At 41.9% G+C, this 15,052-nt stretch overlaps 1 long non-coding RNA gene across 3 annotated transcripts; it reads right to left on the reverse strand.

Moving 5' to 3' along the window:
• Positions 1–3,192: 3,192 nt before the first annotated feature.
• LOC109408045 (uncharacterized) lies at positions 3,193–14,849 on the reverse strand. Of its 3 annotated transcripts, none has more exons than XR_009999439.1 (6): positions 14,487–14,849; positions 14,232–14,419; positions 14,056–14,186; positions 13,528–13,984; positions 3,490–4,404; positions 3,193–3,410 (listed from the first exon to the last, which is right to left on the reverse strand). It is a non-coding gene; the product is annotated as an uncharacterized LOC109408045 (long non-coding RNA). The 3 variants fall into 3 exon arrangements; XR_009999438.1 differs by having other exon boundaries at positions 14,056–14,170; positions 14,483–14,840; XR_009999437.1 differs by having other exon boundaries at positions 14,056–14,170; positions 14,487–14,839.
• Between the last annotated feature and the right edge of the window lie 203 nt (positions 14,850–15,052).

The following is a 15,052-nucleotide window of genomic DNA, read 5'->3' on the forward strand; positions in this document are numbered from 1 at the left end:
CTTCGGGGATTCCTCACGAAATTCTTCCGGGGATTCCTCCAGGAATTCCTCCGATGATTCCTCAAGGAATTCCTCCGAGGATCCTTCCAGGAATTCTTGCGGGGATACCCCCAAGAATTCTTCCGGGGATTCCTCCAGGGATTCCCTCAGGAATTCCTCCGGGGATTCCCCCAAGTATTCCCCTTTTAGTATTCCTCCGGGAATTCTTCCGAGGATTCCTCCAGGAATTCATCCAGGAATTTTTCCGGGAATTCCTCCAGGATTTTTTCCGGGAATTCCTCCGGGAATTCCTCCAAGTAATTCCGCCGGGAATTCCTCCGAGGATTCCTCCAGGAATTTCACCGAGGGTTCCTCCAGGAATTCCTCCGAAGATTCCTCCAGGAATTTCACCGAGGATTCCTCAAGGAATTCCTCCGAGGATTCCTCTGGGAATTTTTCCAAGAATTTCTCCAAGAATTCCTCCGGGAGTTCTTTCAGAAATTTATTCGGATGTTCCTTCAGGAAATTCCTCCTTGGGTTTTTTTTTCAGGAATTCTTCCGGGGATTCCTTCCGGCCATTCCCCGAGGATTGCTCCAGGCATTTCTCCAGAGAATCCTCAGGGAAATTCCTCCGGGAATTCCTCGGGAATTCACCTGAGGAATTTCCGGATTAATTTCTAGGGGAATCTTCGATGGAATTCTAGGAGAAATTTCCACAGAAATTTCATATGAAATTCCCGTAGGAACTTCCGGATAAATTCTTGAGCAATCCTGGTGGATTTCCTGCAATAATCCCCAAAGGAATAACCGGAAGAATTGCTGGAGAAATTTCCGGAGGAATTCCTGTACGAACTCTTGCAGGAATGCCAGAAGGAATTAAAGGAAGAATCGTAAAAGAACTCTAGAAATATTCCAAAAGGAATTTCTGAAGAAATTGCAGGAGGAGTTCCTTAAGAAATCACAGGAGCATTTGCTACAGGAATCTCTGGAAGAATTCCTGGAACAATCCCAAGAAAAATACCCGGACCGATTTCTAGATTAATCTCCGGAGGGATGCCTGAAGAAATTCCTGGAGGAACTCTTTGAGGAGTTTATTGATGAATCCAAGGAGAAAATGCTGTAGGGTTCCCCGGATGAATTCCTGAATGAATCCCCGGAGGAATTCCTAGAGGAATTCGCGGAGGAGTTTCTGGAGGAATTCCCGGAATAATTCCTGGAGGGATTTCTGAAGGAGGAATTTCTGAAGGAATCCCCGGATGAATTCCCGTAGGTATTTTTGGTGGAATTCCTGGAGGAACCCCCGTTGGGATCTTTGGAGAAATTCCCGGAGGACTCCCCGGAGGAAATTTTGGTCAGGATGGCCATTTAATCTGTTCCGGGTGGACCAGTAATCTACACAGCTCCCGAACCATTATTCACCGAAATCCCCTCGACGTGCAGAGCGAGATTTTCCGTTTCTCGCTCATGCCCCGGGAGACATCCCACAGCAGCGACACTCATTTCTTCCGGCTTGACCTCCGTTGACTCTTTCGGTGGTCGTACTCTGCCCCGCTTTGGGGGAGAGGCTTCCACTCCTCCTCCACTATTGTGGTGTCGTGCTTTCTTCGTGAAGGCTGTCCCTTCCGTTTGGAAGTGATAATTTTTCTTTTGATTCTTCCAGCACTTCACTCACCCGAGCGCTGCGACGAGTACTCCTGGACATTTTCGCTTGTGATATTCGCAGCAGATTTTCTCTAACTGCAAGTGTTTACAAAATTTGTTGCTTACCGCTGGTGCGTTTTGTTCGAAACAAACAAATAAAAACAACACAGCACTTTAGACATATATGAAATAGCAATCGTTACCCGCGCAACTATCGGGCGCCTAAATTTGTGCGCTCGATGTTTCCCGCAAGCCGCGCTGCTATTTTACTAGCCCGGTTAGTAGCCCCCGATAAGGTATAGCGCTATGATACTGCGCTATGTAATTTAGTTTAGTCGCGCACCGGTAAAGGTGCTCTTAGTGGTGTTGAGATAATTCCATATTCTGAATCTGCATGCCAAACTGAGCCGAAATCCAAATTTTCATCAATTTTGGTGCCCGGGAACCTATTTAAAAATCAATTTGAAATTTGTATGGGAGCGATTTGTCGAATCACCCCTTGTCGCATTTTGTACTGAGCGGAGCTGTCAAGCTGTCAAAAGGTGATTTCAAAAAATCTCTTTGAAATAGAGCCTCGTAGCCGTGCGGTTAGGGTCACCAAGCTTCTAATCGCATTATATGCTATGGGGTGAGGGTTCGATTCCCGCTCCGGGCGATGAAACTTTTCGTGAGAATAGTTTCTTCTCCGTATCCACTGGTGCATGCTCCGTGTGTCCCTTGTCTAGTGTTTTTAAGTTTCATTCAGTCTGTGCAGCCTCTGGCTGAAGACGGTGTCAGCGTCTTTTTAAAAAAAAAAGAAATTGATTTTAGATACCAAAATAAAGTTCTAAAAATCTGAAAAAAATCATAGTGGCTCAGAAAAAGATGCCCATTCGTTTAAACATAAAAAATCATTGATTTTTTCTTAATTTAAAAACCCAATTTCGAAGTTGATTTTTCGATCGTTTTTCGGGACCCTCGGTCACGCCTTCTCGCCTGTTACCTTAAAATTTGGCACTTTAAGGCGAGCTTTAAGGATATCGTGCTCGATACCGTGTTTGAGTTTGTTGAGCCTCTGAGTCGCTCGAAACGCTCCGTTACAATAGGCACTCCAAAGTAACTCGTGTTTTTGGCGTTCCACCAAAGGTTGCCAGTGAACGGAAGAAGAATAAAACAAAGAAATTAATGAAAGCGAAAATTAAAATTAAATTCTCTTCCACACAGCAAAAAAAGTTGTTGAATATTACATCGAAATCGCTGCAACCAGGTCGTTACATCGATCGATGAATATTACACAGCCCGATGTACTCGACGGCTGTTGATGTAATAAACAGATCCGATGTAATTTTTGCGATGTAATAAATTCGACGTACTTTCTGTGATGTAATGGAGGCGATGTAAATGAAACCTATTGCAAGAGCTCCCCGAATGGTTGATTAAATTGGATTTTTGCCTTTTTCTTTCAGAATTTCGTATAGTTGCAGAAAATACCATAACTATACTGAATTCAAGTCGAAAAAGGATAAAACTCAATTTAATCAGCCATTTAGAGAGAAATCGATAGTAATTGGATGAATAATGTTTCCATTATGATACGAAGTTACCGTGTATGTTTATTTTCTTTTTGCAAATATACAATTTTGAACATAAACAACATAATGTTTTCTATCTTTAGAATACAGGCATCGTTACCATCTGTTCGCGAACTCAGCCGGCACGTCGGAACAAAAATTAATGTCGACAAAGGACGCGGTGCTTCTTCAATTTCCTGCAGACTGGCGATGTTTGCCACTGGTTTGCCAGCGGTATATCTGGAATGGGGAACAAAGTAGATCAAAAATCTGGGAGATTTTATACTTGATTTTATATTTATGAAATTTGTCAGCCTACCGATCTTAACCGAGTGTCCCGCGGAAAGCCGTATGGTGACAAAGGGGGGCACATGAAGACATCAGGCCTAAAATGGGCAGCACCTGTTATTGCAGCTTGGTGGAGAACTGGTAGCTCAGCCAGATGTACGCCTTGAAGCGCTGCACCTTGGCGGATATCCATTCCGGTTTGCCAACGACTCGCTCCTGGAGATCCACTTCCGTCGAAAAACATATCGCAACGCTGGGTACCGTCCCAACCGAGGAAGCATTCGAAGTTCTTGCTGCCGCTTCATGGACAAGGCTTTTGTTGGAACTGCTTACCTTTACCCAGTAAAGGCGATGCATCAGAATCTCTGAGGGCGTTGAATCTCGCATTCATAATCCTCTTCGGTCATTCTTATTAAGTGCTGTAGCAGTGGTGTATGAGATCTTTTAATTCGAACTTTTTCCTCACTTTTCATTTCTCTTACGGCCACAGGCTACGTATTCCACATTGCTCGTTCCGTACAATTTGCACTCGTACACGTTGATGTTCTCTACCTTTTCGCAACGCCATCCTCAGAATCCGATTTCTTCCGTTCGGAACGAGTCTTGTCCATGTCGATATCGTTACAAACCACGAGAACCTGCAGCCACCGATTCCTTCGACGGCGTAATTCCACTGCCGGTATTGTGATCGATCTCAATCATATGACCATATCACCATATGGTAGCCGATTCCGACTGGCCTTTAAAAATGTGGCTTTGGCAGACACGAGACACCTACGGTGCCCAGTTGGTGAATTCCCACTTCATCCCAACGTAGAAGTCTGGTGTATCTTAAGATGTTGCAGCAGCTGCAAGACTTGCGACACTTCACTTAGGTACTTGATGAGGCACTGCATATCACGAACGGAGGAGAGGATGTCGGCATCGCCGGAGCAGACCGCTTCCACTATGGATAAAAAATAAAAACAAAATGTGTAGGTAAAATCAGTTTTATAAGCGCTCCTTATGTTACGTTATGTTAGTTGAAGGCGTTTAAATTATTTCTTATTTTATTTAACTTATCAGCGTACACAGCCCGAATTCGAATAGCATTGGTGATAAGGGCGTCCTGTAACGTGAGGCCGTTATCTAATCAATGGTAAAGCACGGTAAAGGCTGTGTATCGTATAATTCAGATCCCATCAAGATCACTAGTCTCTACCCAGCAACTCCTATCTCGTGGTACCGGCCGGAAACTGCAAGAAACCTTAGGGATAACCAACGCCGGTAGGAACTTTGGTCGTAGGCCGCATGGGAAAGGGGGCAGACCTTCTGGGATTCCCTAAGGAATTTCACCTAGGATTCCTTCAGAAATTTCTCCTAAGATTCCTTCACGAATTTCTTCAGGGATTGCTTAGAAAATTCCTTTACGAATTCCTTCAGGAATCTGACCTGGGATCCCTTCGGGAATTTCTACCTGAATTTCTTCATGAACACCATCAAGAGTTCCTGCTATGCTTCCTTCACGAACTTTTCTCGGGATAACCACCTTCTGGTATTTATTCAGGAATTCCTCATAGGATTCACCTGAGATTCCTTCAGGAATTCCTGCAGGGATTCCTACACGACTTTTACCCGGGATTCCTTCAAGCACTCCTCCAAGAATTCCTGCTATGCGCCTTCACGAACACTTCTTGTGATAGCATCAGGATATCTTTGGGAATTCCACCAGGGATTCTTACTTGTATTCCATCCGAGATTGCTTCAGAAACTCCTCCTTCAGGAATATTTCCTGAAATTTCATCAATAATTCTATATTTGAATCCTTCGAGAATTACATCTAGGATTCCCTCATCAATTCATGCTGCGACTTTGTAAGGAATTACTCGCTAGAATTCCTTTTGGAATTCCTTCAGGAATTCATCCCGGGATTCTTTTTGGGATTCCTCAGAAATTGCTTCTGGGTATTCAAAAATACCTTCAACAATTCTTCCAGGAATTATTTACGGGCTTCCTTAGGAATCCCTCTCATGATACCTTCGAGAATTCTACCAGGAATTCCTTCAAGGATTGCTGTCGAGATTCGTTTAGAAATTCCTCTTGGGACTCCTTCACTGCCGTGTGCAGCATAGTTGTCCCATGTTCCAAAACAACAAACTGAGAAAAACGCGTTTTAAGTTTCAGCATTGTTTCCATCTCTACGGACAAGTGTAATAAAAACACAAAATGAATCCATCATCATAGCGTTAGAATTGGTATTTATCATTGAAGTTTGAACAAAAAGTTTCATAAACATACAATTTACTTTGATTATTTAAAGAAAAACTCTAGTGAGCGGGATTTTCTCGGCATAAGCTGTCCCATGTCATGTGAGATGTTCAGCATAAACTGTGCCATGTTGTAATTTTCATCATAAGCTGTCCCATGTCGAGTTTTGCAGCATAAGCTGTCCCATGTTGAATTTTACAAATGATATCAGGATTTCCGGAAAATGTTCAGGATTCCCTCAGAGATGCTCATGGGACTGCATATGCTGCAAAATGGAACATGGGACAACTTATGATGACAAAACTGAACATGGGACAAATTGACTTGATGTTGTTTTCATGGAGTTTCTGAACAAAGTATACTAATCGAGAGTAGATTCTGAAAGTGTATGCGAAAATAGACCTTTTGATGATAAAAAGTCAAAATCGCCAAAAAGTAACATGGGACAACTATGCTGCACACGGCAGCTCAGGTATTCCTGTCGGAAATCCTTCAGGAGTTACTCCCGGCATCCTTCCAGGAATTTCTCCCGAAATTCTTCCTGAAATTCCACCTGAAATTCCTTCAGGATTTCCACCTGGGGTTCCTTCAGGAATTCATCAAGGAATTCCTTCTGGAGTTTCTACAGGGATTCCAGCAGGTTTTGATCCACAAATTTCTTCAGGAATTCCTTCTGGATTTTTTCAGGAATTCTTCCTGGGATTTCCCCTGAAATTCCGTCATAATTTCCACCTAGGATTCTTTCAGCAATTTTGCGATTCCTTCAGGAATTTTTTCTTCAGGATTCCTGCTGATATTGTTTCAGAAATTCCTCCTGGGTTTCCTTGAGAAACTCCACCTGGGATTTCTTCAGGAATTCATGGAATTAAGTTTGGATTCTTTTAGAAACTACTCTTAAGATACCTTCACGAATTTCTCCTGAAATTCCTAAGAAATTTCTTCAGGGATTCCTTGGGGAATTCCTTGGGGAATTCCTTTACGGATTTTTCAGGAATTCAACATGAGATCCCTTCGGGAATTCCTATCTGAATTTCTACATGAACACCAATTCCTGTAATGCTTTTTTCACGAACTCTTCTTGGGATAATTTTCTTCTGGTATTCATTTAGGAATTCTTCTTAAGATTCCTTCAGGAATTCCATCAGGGGTTCCTTCAAGAATTCCATCAGCTATGCTGCCTTCACGAACAATTCTTGTTGTAACCTCAGGATTTCTTTGGGAATTGGGTTTTTAAATTTTGAAAAAAAATATTGATTTTTTCATTTTATACGAAAGAGCCTTTTTCTGAGCCACCATGATTTTTTTTCAGATTTTTAGAACTTTACTTTAGTACCTAAATTTAATTTCAAATAGATTTTTTGAAATCACCTTTTGACAGCTGGGCAACTGCTTGACAGCTCCGCCCAGTACAAAATGCGACGAGGGGTGATTCGACAAATCGCTCCCATACAAACTTCAAATTTATTTTTAAATAGGTTCCCGGGCACCAAAATTCATGAAAATTTGGATTTTGGCTCAGTTTGGCGTGCAGATTCAGAATATAGAATTATCTCAACATCGCTAAAGAAGCCAATTCAACCTGGAATTCCTTTCTCCACGGATTGCTTCAGGAATTCTTTCAGGGAGTATTCTATTCGCTTAGAAACTCTCCACGAACTTTTTGGGATAGCATCAGGAAGTCTTTCTGGCATTCCTTCGGGAGTTGCTTCAGGGATTGCATCAAGAAATCTACCTGAAATTCCAACTTCGATTCCTTCGAGAACTCCATCTGGAATTTTGTCATGAATTCTTGCTGGGGTTTTTTTAGGAATTACTCCTAGAACTCCTACTGGGATTTCTTCAGGAATTTATCCGGGATTCTTTTAGAAATTCTTTTTGGGGTTCCACCAGGAATTATTGCCGAGATTCCTAAGGAATTTCCTCTCAGGATATCTTCAAGAATTTCTCTCGGGGTTCCTTCAGGAATCCCTCTCGGGAATCCTTCAGGTGTTTATTTTAGGAATTCCGGCAGGAATTCCTTCAGGAACATTTTTTTGTGATAGCTTCAAGAAGTTTTTTTTGTCTGTATTAACGAAATTTTTAACCCTAGGCTAGTTCATCTCGGGCTCCAAGAAGCCCTTCTGGCATTTCTTCATTTTACCTATGAATCCTTCGAGAGTCCCATCTCGGATTCCCTCGTGAATTCCTGCTGGGATTTTGTTAGGAATTACTCCCTAGAATCCCCCCTGGGGTTTCTTCGGGAATTCATCCCGGTATTCTTTCATTGATACTTTTTGGGTGTTCTTCAGAAATTCCTCTTTATATACCTTCAACAATTCCTCCAATCAGTTTGTACCTTTTAATTCCGCCCTATTTTGCTTATCCTTTGACAGATACGCGTATTTCGACTACCACTTGTAATCTTCATCAGTGTAAGTTATCCACTGGTTATCGACTGATGAAGATTACAAGTGGTAGTCGAAATACGCGTATTATATTATATATTATATTCGGGCGGAATTAAAAGGTACAAACTGATTACACTTAGTTCTGCTTAGAGGGTTCGAAAAGTCGGCACAAGATCAATTCCTCCAAGAATTATTTCCGGGGTTCCTTAGGAATTCCTCTCATGATACCTTCGAGAATTCTTCCAGAAATTCGTTCTTGGATTCCTCCCGAGATTCGTTCAGAAATTCCTCTTGGGGCTCCTTCAGGAATCCCTGTCGGACATCCTTCAGGATTTCCTCCTGGGATTCTTTCAGGAATTTCTCCCGGGATTCTTCCTAAAATGCCAACTGGAATTCCTTCTGGATTTCCATCTGGGGTTCCTTCAGGAATTCATCTCGGAATTCCATCAGGAGTTTATACCGGGATTCCTTCAAGCATTCATCCACAAATTCTTTCAGGAATTCCTTCTGGGGGGATTCCTTAGGAATTCCTCTCATGATACCTTCAAGAATTCTTCCAATAATTTGTACAGAGATTCATCCAGATTCTTTAGGGATTTCTCTCGGGACTCTTTCAGGAATCCCTCTCGGGAATCCTTCAGAAGTTTCTCCAGGGATTCCCTCAAGCATTTCTTCCTTCAGTAAATTCCACCTGGAATTCCTCCTGGGATTCATTCAGGCATTCCTCCTAGGATTTATTCAGCAATTCTTCCTGGGATTCGTTCAGAATTCCTCCTGGGATTCCTTCAGAAACTCCACCTGGAATGCCCTTAAGAATTTCTCCTGGGATTCCCTCAGGAATTCCTTTAGGGATTGGTTCTGCGATTCCCTTAGGAATTCCACCTGAGATTCTTTCAGAAATTCCTCCTGGGATTCTTTCAGACAGGAATTCGTCCTGGGATTCATTCAGGATTTCCTCCTTGGATTCCTTCCGAAGTTTCTCCTGGATTTCTTTCAGGAGTTCCTTCTGGGATTCCTTCAGGAATTCCTCCTAGGACTTCTGCAGGAATTCCTCCATGGATTTCCCCTAAAATTCCTTTAGATTTTCCACATAGGATTCTTTCAGGAATTTTTGATAGGATTCCTTCAGGAATTCCTTCTGGGATTTGTTCAGGATTCCTTCTGATATTGTTTTAGAAATTCCTACTGGGGTTCCATCAGGAATTCAGGGAATTTAGCTTGCATTTCTTCAGAAACTCCTCTTGGGATTCCTTCACGAATTTCTCCTGAAATGCCTAAGAAATTCCTTCAGGGATTTCTTGGGGAATTACTTTACGGATTCATTCTGGAATTCAACCTGAGATCCCTTCGGGAATTCCTATATAAATTTCTTTATAAACACAATCAGTAGTTCCTGCAATGCTTCCTTCACGAACTCTTCTTGGGATGACTTCCTTTTGGTATTCATTTTGGAATTCTTCTTAAGAAGAATTCCTGGGAATGAATCCCAGTAGGAATTATTGGAAAAATTCTTGAAGATGTCATGAGAGAAATTCCTAAGGAACCCCCCCCCCCCCAGAAGGAATCCCCTCAGGAAGAATTCCTGAAGTAATTTGTGGATGAATGCTTGAAGGAATCCCGGTAGAAACTCCTGATGGAATTCCGGGATGAATTCTTGAAGGAACCCCAGGTGGAAGGGATTCCAGGTGGAATTTTAGGAAAAATCCTGAAATTCCTGAAAGAATCCCAGGAGGAACGAATTTCTGAAAGTGTTTTGGTGGCGGACTGTATACACTTGGACCGACTACTTTTCGAACGCGAGAGAAATAATCTACACCGATTAACTTCGAAATAAACGTTTTATTAACTCAAATTACAATGGTTGTATTTTTCTTCCCGACCGCATGTATTCAATTCGCGAACGCAATGGAATTGAGTGATGAAACAAAAAAGCAAAAACAAAACGGAAAAAATATCCACAGTAAAAAAGATGTGCGCGTAAGCGCGGGGGTTCCACTGATACCCGAACAGGAAGAATTCTCGAAGGTATATCATGAGAGGAATTCCTAAGGAATTTCGGGAATAATTCTTGGAGGAATTGATCTTGTACCGACTTTTCGAACCCTCTAAGCAGAACACCCTCTTTACATGAGTGTAATCAGTTTGTAACTTTTAATTCCGCCCTAGTTTGCTTATCCTTTGACAGATACGCGTATTTCGACCCTACTACTTGTAATCTTCATCAGTGGATAACCAGTGGATAACTGATACTGATGAAGATTACAAGTGGTAGTCGAAATACGCGTATCTGTCAAAAGATAAGCAAAATAGGGCGGAATTAAAAGGTACAAACTGATAGGAGGAATTGTTGAAGGTATATTCAGAGGAATTTCTGAGGTAAAAGTATCAATGAAAGAATGCCGGGATGAATTCCTGAAGGAACCCCAGCAGGAATTCTTGGGAGTAATTCCTAACAAAATCCTAGCAGGAATTCATGAGGGAATCCGAGACAAGAACCGAGATGGAACTCGGATTCATAGGTAAAATGAAGGAATGCCAGAAGGACATCTTGAAGCCCGAGATGAACTAGCCTGGGGCTAAAAATCTCGTTAATACAAACAAAAAAAAAAACTTCTTGAAGCTGTTACAAAAAAAATGTTCCTGAAGGAATTCCTGCCGGAATTCCTAAACGAATGAAAAGAAAAATCTCTGAAAGAATTCCTTAAACTATCCCTGGAGGTATTCCTGAAGAAATCTCAGGTAAAATTCCCGACAGAAGGAATCTAGAAGGAATTTCTGAAGAAATCCCAAGAAGAATTCCTGAAGGATGCCTTGGAGGAGTTTCTGAAGCAATCTCGGAAGGAATACGTGAAAGAATCCCAGGTGAAATTTCCAAAGATATCCTAAGGTTATCTCAAGAAGTGTTCATGAAGGCAGTTTAGCAGAAATTCTGGAGGAATGTTTGAATGTCGTGAAAGAATCCCTGGAGGAATTCTTGAAGGAATCCCAGGTAGAGTTCCTGATGGATTCCCATCCCATGTGTAAAATTCCTGGTGGATTCCCATGTGGAATCCCTGAAGGAATCCCATACAGAATTCCAAAAAGCATCCCAAGAAGATCCCAAGAAGAAATTCCTAAAGAAATCCTTGATGAAATTCCAGAAGCAATCTCGAGGAAAATTTATGAAGGAAACCCTGCAGGAATTGCCGAAGGAATTTTTATAGAATGCTTGATGGAATACCGGGAGAAACATCCGAAGGACCCAGACCAATCGTTCAACTTTTCAGTGCAATCCGTCGTTCGGTTCTTCAGATTTGTGCTCTTGAAAATTCGAGAGGTGGCATCGTCATATCTTCACATTAGTATTCCTTCAGGAATTCCATCATAGGTTCCTTCAGGAGTTCATACTGTTTAAGCTACCTCTCGTAGCGGAACAGCAGGACGGTGGTCACTAACCTGAAAGCTTGCCTTCAGAATTCCCTGATTTTCTCTCGGCTACCACGCCAAAGTCACTTGACCACTTATTTTGATATTTAGATTTAGATCAGAAATAACACACTAGTTTTAACTATAATTTAAGATGTATTCACTAATTTAGGTATAGATTTACATTAGTCCTGTTCAATGACTGAATTGAACATGCTCGAACTAGCTCGGAGTTGCTGCATCCTGCTCTTACCCATTCGTCATCAAATGGGTAAGAGCAGGATGGAGCAACTCCGAGCTAGTTCGAGCAAGTTCAACCTCCGTCATTGAACAGGACTATTAATTATTTGATTTTTCAATTCAGAGCGTTCAGTTGCACGCGTGCTCGCAGGTGGAAAATTTTCACAGATTTGAATTTGAATCGCCGCTTGCAGTGATGGGTTGCACCCCATTGGCATGGCAAGCACGTGCGACGTCGGGACGCCAACGATACTCGAGCAGAAATGTTCACATGGTGGTACTGTTGGCGTCACATACCATGATTCCTTCAAGACTTTTTCCCGGGATATCTTCAAGCATTCCTCGAAGAATTTCTGATATGTTGCCTTCACGAACGCTTTTTGTTGTAACTTCAGGATTTCTTTGAGAATTCAACCTAAAACTTCTCATGACTTCCTCCCTCTAGGGATTGCTTCAGAAATTCTTTCAGGGATTCCTCTCATTTGCTTAGGACCTCCAGCGAACTTCTTTTGTGATAACTTTAGGAAGTTCTTCTGGTAATCCTTCGGGAGTTGCTTCTGGGATTTCATCAAGAATTCTTCTTGAAATTCCAACTTCGATTCCTTCGAGAATTCCATCTGGGGTTTCGTCTTCAATTCTTTCTGGATTTTTTTGGGAATTACTCCTAGAATTCCACCTGAAATACACTCCTGGACCTCAGGATAACTTTAAGAATTCTTCGAGGAATTGTTCCAGGATTTCTTAGAAATTTTTGTCATGTTTTTGAATGTTGTCATGTAAGTTATTCTTCAATATACTATCCAGCGAGAAACATCAATCCTTCAATAAATTCCCACTGGGATTCCTTCAGAAACTCCACCTGGGATTCCATTATGAATTCCTCCTAGAATCCTTTCGAAAATCCCTTCAAGAGTTCCTCCTTGAAGGAATTTCTCCAAAGTTTCATCTGAGTTCCTGCCGGGATTCCTTCGGGCATTCCTCCAAGAATTTCTTCGAGAATTTCTGCAGGGCATCCTTCATGAACTTTTCTCGGGTTAACTGAAGAATCAACTTCTGTCGTAACTTTTATATCCTTCAAATGAAGAATAATAAAGATGTTGACAAGTTCAATGCTTGTGCAATCTCTCACTGTGGTCCGACGACCACCAGTACTTATACTGCAATAGAATGCAATATAATGAATCATACCTAGGTGTTTAGGTACTGAAAATAATATTATACCATGGAGGTAGATCTAGAACAAACGGACACTACAGTAACTTCGTTCCGTGGGCCACACAAAATGCCTGCACGGGCCGTACGTTGGGCAACCCTGCCTTACAAGGTTCAAATTCCCGTAGAATGAGATCATTTAATCATACTACAACAGCATAGGAGATATTATCACATATGCTGATTATGGACCAGTGCACGATTTTTTGCTGGCCTGCTTGCTCTCACAGAAAATTTGACGTTTTCCTCCTATCTGCAACTCGGGGATGCGCCCTGTTGGATTTCGAAAGCCCCGAGCATATTACAAACACTTCCAAACACTAGCCCACATTGTCCATTCAAAGGTTTGATTGGGATCATTACCCACCCTCAGTTTGTAATATTTTCACCAACTTGGAATTATATATTCCTGGCACATAAATGGCTTTGACAAATGCGGCATCAGAATCAAAATATCAAAAAATTAGAAGAAAGCTATTTGAAAGCTATAATTCAAGCCCAGGGACATAGGTATTCATTGAAGACACGCCTGGGCATAGAGTACCCTAGAGCTTTGCTTTGAGTATAACGTGACATACCTTCACAGGCTCTTTGAGATGATCCACTCTCTTGCTGTTGCTGACACCACAAGGACATAGGGCATCCACGGCCGCTTGAGCTCACGCCGTCGGAGTGTTGCTTTATGGAGAATCTGATAGAATTCACGTCAGTTCCTACGTATCGGCTTTAAAAAATCCCCGTGTACACGCATCACCATCGGGCGAGGCCGAAAATTTCCAGCTTTTGAGTAGGGATTTGCACTAATTTCATCCGGGTGGCCTGGAATTTCTACATATCCATCAAGCCACTGACTGCCTTCAGCAGCTTGTTCTGCCGCTTGCTGGGATCCACAGAGATTCTTGAGAATCGTTGTTTTGCCAGTCCGAGATCCGAACATTCTCTAGGATGCTAAAGTTCGATGTAGCAAGATCCGAACAAGCTACGGAAACCAATCCGAAAGCCGAAGACATTGTTAAACAGTTTGACTTGTCCTGCCTGCAAAAAAAAAAAAAATACGTTCAGTTATGTAGATTCTATCAACAAGGGAAACCGCAAAAGAATATTACTGATTAGCTTGATGATCTGCCCGCCCACTTTGTTGAAGAAGTGTTCGGTCACCGGGGTCAATCGGGCCACATCAGTTTTAATTGCCTGGTCGTGCAGTCTCGGAAACAATCCTTTCTGGAATTGCAAAGGCCTTAAAAAAATGCGGGGTGAACACATTTCTGCATGCAAAACTTACCTCAGATCTTTGTCCCGCTGTCTGAAAGGCCCGAAATGACCTTGGGGAGAGTATATCCGTAAGTCGGGAATCGAATTGAACGAAAAACCATCCAGATCAAACGCACCAGCAGATCGGTTGTTGGTTGAGCAAACGGAAACACACCCCGGTGTCGGAACTGATGATACCTTGGAAATTGCTGGCTGTTTCTGTAATTAAAAAAGTAAATATGAAAGAAAGTTTGATTAAACAAGTATTTACAATAAAAATACCTACGAAATCGAAATAATATTTAAGAAAAACTGAGAAAAAACACTATGCACTCGATTACTGAACACGGGGAAGATGGCGGCTTGCTTCGCTGGTGCAAACCGATCACAAACAATCAGTACAGTGTTGCAAGATTTAATATCGTATCGTCGGGATGCGATATGACCATCGATTTTGTGTAATTGTACACAACTGCTTTGCACCCACTTGGTTGCAGCTGGTTTTGTGTAATAAACACGTTCAATGGGTGTTGATATTACACAAGTTAGGTGTAATAAAAAAATGTTATTATATTTCTGTGTAATTCCAAGGAAGATGTAATCGAGCATCGAAAAGGCGTGATTTTGCATCTGAAAATCACCGTTACATCGAATTTTCTTCACATCGGCAAGAATACATCGACGCGTTTTACATTAATTTTTGCTGTGCACCAAAGCGAATATTCGTAGGAAAATGACACCTTAGGAAAATGGGCTCTTTTGTTTTTCAGTGTAGGTGTAAGTGCTCGCAGGTGAAATGTTTCTTGTTGAGAGACCGAGAGAACATGATGGTTGGTGCTGACCGTCTTTTAG

Source organism: Aedes albopictus, chromosome 3 (assembly GCF_035046485.1).
Source record: "Aedes albopictus strain Foshan chromosome 3, AalbF5, whole genome shotgun sequence".
NCBI lineage: Eukaryota > Metazoa > Arthropoda > Insecta > Diptera > Culicidae > Aedes > Aedes albopictus.